Source organism: Corythoichthys intestinalis, chromosome 1, assembly GCF_030265065.1.
Source record: "Corythoichthys intestinalis isolate RoL2023-P3 chromosome 1, ASM3026506v1, whole genome shotgun sequence".
Taxonomy (NCBI): Eukaryota; Metazoa; Chordata; class Actinopteri; order Syngnathiformes; family Syngnathidae; genus Corythoichthys; species Corythoichthys intestinalis.
The window spans coordinates 55,294,533-55,300,715 of NC_080395.1; the positions used below are offsets into that span (position 1 = coordinate 55,294,533).

The following is a 6,183-nucleotide window of genomic DNA, read 5'->3' on the forward strand; positions in this document are numbered from 1 at the left end:
GCCAGCAACAATTCTCAATCATATTTATACAAGGACACCTTATTGTTAAATTCATACAGATTAACAGTGTTATGAAAAACTTTGGGGACGCCTGATAATTTTCAAGATTTTCCTTCATAATATTATATATAGATCACACTGCATTCCTTACCCTCTGAGCAAGAAAATGAAATTGTTCGTTCACGGTCCTTTCTTCTACTAGACAAAAATGCATTCTGCAAAATAGGAAAATAACTCACAAAGCACAAGGACACAAGGCTGGGCACAGCGACTGGGAGATCAATTGGTGTTACTCTAAGCCAACAGAACAATGAAGATGCATTGAAAAGGTGAGCCTTTGTCTTATTCTTGAGGTCTTCGATGTATAGTACTGTGAACGTTTCAAACAATAAGACTGACAGTGAAGATCGTTCTGACATCAGAAGAAGACACTGTTCATTCCTCTATTAAAGTCAAACTGCTACGACCCCCAAATGCCTCAAGAGACTACCTGGTCACGTTGGGATTTGTTCATAATTCCAATTCAGCCCCAAACTGCTGTCTCCGTCCCTGAAATCCCTCCCACATCACCCTTCAATCTTCATCTTCCTGCTTGGCTAGCATATCGATTTTCTATTTTGCCTTTTCTCCCCTCCTATGTCCTGCAGGTCGCTCCATCATCTCAAGAACACTTCCTACAGTTCAGCCTGTGTGACAGACTTCTTTTCATCCCTTGGTTTCTCTCGACTCGCCCCCTCTCTTTGGCAGTTTCTCCTTTTTGACAAGGTCGAGGCCCTTGCCATGCTTGGAGCTGCTTAAGGTTGGTAAATGGAGATGTAATGTAATAGAGTGGTCGGGTAATAGAATCTATGAGGGCTGGGTCTGATCTTGTTGGAATAGGTCGTGGAAGATTAGCTCAGTCAGGATTTCAAGGCAGCCGCAGTTTGGATAGAGGCTCTGTTTAAGAGTGTAATCATAAGTAAAAATTCCATTTAATTTGACTTTTGAAAAAGGCAGGTGTAAGTAAAATAGGATGCATAATGAACCATACCAACAGAAATGTTCCACAAAGTTTAGATCATAAAACTATACTAATACACTTTATTTTTATTTACAATCTGTGGTCTTGCAAAGGTATTGGCACTAGAGTTGTGACGTTCACTAATTCATCGAATCTTTTGAGTGGCTCATTAACATAAACAATGGGAACTGAGTCGCTTTTTGGTTGGGAGCTGTTCTTTTTTCTCTCTTGCACATGCTCCCTGTCTCAACTCTCTTCTCTCTCTCTCTCTCTCTCTCTCTCTCTCTCTCTCTCTCTCTCTCTCTCTCTCTCTCTCTCATTAACTCGACGGTCTGAATTGGAAAAGTCGAATAAAAGTTGACCATTTCAAATTCGATCGAGGTCACTTTCGTATGTGGTCAAAGATCTGAGCCACATTTTTCCTGGATGTGCCTGCGATCTGAGTTGTCAAGTCCCTCAAATCGGAATTCATGTAGCAATTACGTCAGCAAAGAGCGAGAGAGACAGAGCGTTACGGTAGTGGTGCAGCTGTGCATTAGCGTTATCACCCAGCTTGAACGCGGCTTTTGGGGAAGGGGCAGGCTTGACAACAGTCATAAAAAGATAAAATGGGTTGAGGATAAGCCTGAGAATGGCGTACCGCAAGCAACACGTCACTTCCGCTCATTAATATTCATGAGGTTAGCTACTGTTGCTAAGTGGGGGACAAACGGGTGCTTGTCCCCAGTAGTAAATGAATGGAAGTATTGTACGAAGGAGATGTTTACAGAGCTAAACCTACCAATTCTCTCCGAAAATGATGTCCCTGGTGCCAAATTCACTGGCAAAGATAAAAATGTTCAGTTAAAGAGATGGCTTGAGTGTTGAGGGCTGAAAAATACGAAGAAAACGAGCCGACCTAAGCATAGCCTTAGCTTTTTTATCGACACCTTTTCCTTACGCGACAGACAATGAGATTCTCCTTGTTTCAACAAGCTATCCTTTACCACCAGCCCTGTCTTTCTTATAATTATATCCTGTAGTTGTCCTACGTCTTTGACCGTTCTTGGGGGTAATTTATATTCTTAGTTTTGTGGAGCGATCGCAAATGCTACTCAGTGACATCCAACCAACACTTTTAATTTTTTCATTGATAACAAATCTTAATTCTGTAATTTATTTACCCTTCCCCCTTACTAAAGTTGTTTTTTACAACAGAAAAGGTAACTGGCAGTCAGATACCATTTTAATTCTTTTCAGGTTATTCATTGTCCGGCAGAATTAGCACGGCACAACGTCAAGCTAAAAAATAAGTTAAAAATATCAAAATGGCTTACCTCTTTGTCCTCTGAAAGACCATGCCAACCCAAAAAAATGTTTACTGCATATGAAATGTGAATGGATTCACCGAGCTGCTGTTAAAAGTCTGCGCAAGTTAATGCATTCTTCACATTTTTTCCTCCGAGTTTTTAGTTTCGGGAAACGTATGAAGAAAACATCCTTCATATGTCGTAAAGTCTAGAGTGTGGAAAAGAACCCCAGAATTCACATTGTTTGATTTTTAAAGAATTTATTTGCAAATCATGGTGGAAAATAAGTATTTGGTCATTACCAAAAGTTCATCTTTGTTATGTACCCTTTGTTGGCTATAACGGAGGCCAAACGTTTTCTGTAGCTCTTCACAAGCTTTTCACACACTGTTGTGGTATTTTCCACCATGATTTGCAAATAAATTCTTTAAAAATCAAACAACATGATTTTCTGTTTTTTTTTTCCCCACATTCTGTCTCTCATGGTTGAGGTTTACCCATGTTGACAATTACAGGCCTCTCTAATATTTTCAAGTGGGAGAACTTGCACAATTAGTGGTTGACTAAATACTTATTTGCCCCACTGTATGTGTGTGCGTCATGTGTAGTTATTTGTTTTAATGCTCCTGCGCATGCGGGTCAGTTAACTCAGCGCATCTCGGACTGTAAATTAGTGCGCATGCGTGATACTTGAACAGAATAATGGATAATGGCAGTCTGAACGGGCACGCCAAAAAAACAGATATGACAAAAAATGGGAATTAAGACCTGCAGTATGAACCAAGCCTGAGTGTTTCACACACCAGCTCTTTGCTCACGTGGTAAGGTGCGCTAATTTTGTATATAAATGTGGTACTCTTCCATGATCGTATGCCTAAGTAAATAACAAACAAAAGTTTGCTGTGCAGCCAAATTTCTACCGCTGCCTGAAGAAGGGGATGTTGTGCCAAAGAAAAAGGAACTCCCTTCAAGGCTCAGAGCCATTGGCCATGAGCAGTTCACCAGTCCATTGTACAGTTTGTATTAGTAGTACTAGTGGGCACAGTAAGCACATTTTTCTTTCCAATGTTATTGTACTTTATCTTTTTTTTCCCCCCAATACTTGATATATAATTTTGTGTTTTGTATCAAAATATTCTTGTGTGAAACATTTGTGTATATACAGCGTATATATACAGTTATAAAGTACAGTATGTATACTGTGTGTATATATATACATATATAGTGGTATATATATATATAGTGGTACCTCAACATATGATCGCTTGGACACATGATCTTTTCAACTTCTGACGTAAAATCTATCTCGCCATTTTTTTCTACATCCGACAACATGCTCGAAATACACATGACAGCACCGCAGACAAACGCGCGGCGGATTTTCTGCTGAGAGAAATCAACACAGGTTTCAATAAGGTTGGTACAGGTGGTGAAACAAGGAAAAACCATTGAAATGATGATGCAAATTATAGAAAAATATGAGCATGGGGTACACATCCGTGAACTGGCTCAACAATCCATCTCCACGGTCCTCCTCCGACCACTGTTTGCCAGTCTTTATAAGTTAAGGTGAAAATTATTACTGTGGTAATATTGCCAAAGAAATCGCCAGCTTTGTCAGGTTTTTGTCATTTATTTCAGAACTTATCCAACACAAAACGCCTAGTATCCGCCACAGTTGATGGTGTTCTCTAGAAAACATTGAAAGTGAAAGTAAGCTCTCAACCTTACCGCTCCCTCTCTCTGTCACGTCAGCTGCGTGGTGCGTTCAGGTACAGCAAAAAATATTTATTAAGGATTTAGTGGAGGTATTTGGGCTGTGGAAGGAATTAATGGAATTATAATGTATTCTTATGAGAAAATCCTGCTCGACATACAACCATTTCGACTTACAAGCAAGGTCCTGGAACGAATTAACTTCGGATGTAGAGGTACCACTGTATAATGTATTTATAATTTCAAACATAAACATCAATCTTCATTGAATTCATTGTATACAATGATACAGTGAGCTAGATAATTCATATTTTTATGAATGAATGAAATTCACTACAAACGACCGCTTTTGCCACGCTGTAACGTGTAGCTTGGCTCATACCGATCTCTTAATTGCCAAATCAAATGCATTAAAGTTTTTGTGTTCATGAAAACTATGATGCACTAGGTTTCCTGCCCCGGCGCAACTCCGCCACTCGCGAAAAGTCAATCCCTGAGGCTTTAATTGATTTAATCATGTTGAAAAACCAATTCAATGTCTACTTTTTAATGCAAATAAAATCTCTATGTTACTTATTGTTCCACTCTGCCCGAAAAATGTTTAGCCGGTGGCTCGTTGCTGGATGGATTGCAGCGAGTTTCTTTGTCCCATCAGTGATGACCTTCAGAGGGATTCTGATGCAGTAGGATGTCACCCAGCTTGGCAGCACCAGACGGACCGCTGCAAAGGCAAGGACACAAGTACCACAAATAGATCACCCAAACAAACAGCCAATTTTTCTTGAAGTGAAATGGGACTGAAAATGTATTATGTGCCAATGCAGCTCTGGGTCATTTTCCCAGTAAGCTTTTGCATGTGGACAATTGTTATGAACACAAGTCTCATAGTTGTTTTTTTTTTTTTTTTTTTAAAAAAAGGTGTTGATGAGTTTACCTGTGGAAAGTATTCACAAATTGAAAGAATGAGAAGGAGGCTGCAAAATCTGTTTAACTTTGAGAAGTAATAGGTTACGTCTATCTTCATGATTGGGAGAATTGAAATTGATAAGTAATAAAGAAAACCTGACAAGTTTTCATTTTAAAAAGAACTTTGCCCTAATCTGACTGCCGCAAAGTGTCTATCAAATTAAACAACTAAGCTTAATTGTCTTAACCCCCTACAATCCCTGGATTGGTAATTATTTTAAATAGTTTTGAGGAATTCTGATTTTTTTAAGTTCCAACAGTCCACAAAGTAGTTGCTCAGTTTGCATCACAGCATTCTGTTTTTTACTCTTTGGTACCTTCAATCATCAAGATGACCGTCAACCGAACTGAATTTTTTTTGGTATTGTTTTTTATAAAGTGGTTGACAAGACTGGAAAGGAGAATTGTTGGGGGTGGAGTTAGCACAATAAATACGATAAATAACTTCTTTAGAAGAAATATAAGACAGCCCCTCCCCTATGCCCTCTCTGTCATGCCGAGTAATTACTTGCCCCGGCCTGCTGTAATAATTCCTATTACAAGCAGAACGGAAGACTCAGTAACTCAGCGCGCGGGACAAGGTGAAGGCAAGGCCATGGAACTGTGGATCAATATTTCATTTACTCAACCTGCTTTACCATCCTGGGCCAGGATCAAATTCACCAACAGAGACGAAAAGAGGAAAATAAGGGGTGAAAAAAAAAAAGGTTCACTAAAAACAACGACACAAGGCCCCTAATTTCCTCTGGGTTTAGGGGGGAGGTAGGTAAGAAGCTCATGGCCTATAGATGAGGTTTGTGGAGGTCAAACATGGGCGAGGGGGTAAATACATATATCCCCGGTGATCGAGGTCATCAATGTGGCGCAAGACCATCAGAGAATGCAAAACAAGAAGGAATAATCAAAAACACATTTGAATACCCTTGTTTTTTTGCTCAAATATCCAAGATTTTACAATTTGTCTCGTTTAATTATGCAATTGGCTCCAAATATGTCATAGGCCTATACCTAGTCTTACATAGCTTACATACTTTCTGGTATACACAAGTACCAGGCCATTATAGTTTTATGTTTGGCTAATAAACCTTTTCATAGCAGTCGTTTTAAAATATTAAAAAAATATACCTAGTATATGTGGCGGAAAACTCTCATGTGACTTGAAGTTTCACTCTGAGACCCCAATTTGGCCAAAATTCAAAATTAATGATTCTA

The 6,183-nt window shown here is 39.2% G+C and overlaps 1 long non-coding RNA gene across 1 annotated transcript; it reads left to right on the forward strand.

Moving 5' to 3' along the window:
* The first annotated feature begins 200 nt into the window (after positions 1 to 200).
* Positions 201 to 4,922, forward strand: LOC130922781 (uncharacterized). The gene is made up of 3 exons (XR_009064578.1): positions 201 to 329; positions 648 to 799; positions 4,611 to 4,922. It is a non-coding gene; the product is annotated as an uncharacterized LOC130922781 (long non-coding RNA).
* Positions 4,923 to 6,183: the final 1,261 nt, after the last annotated feature.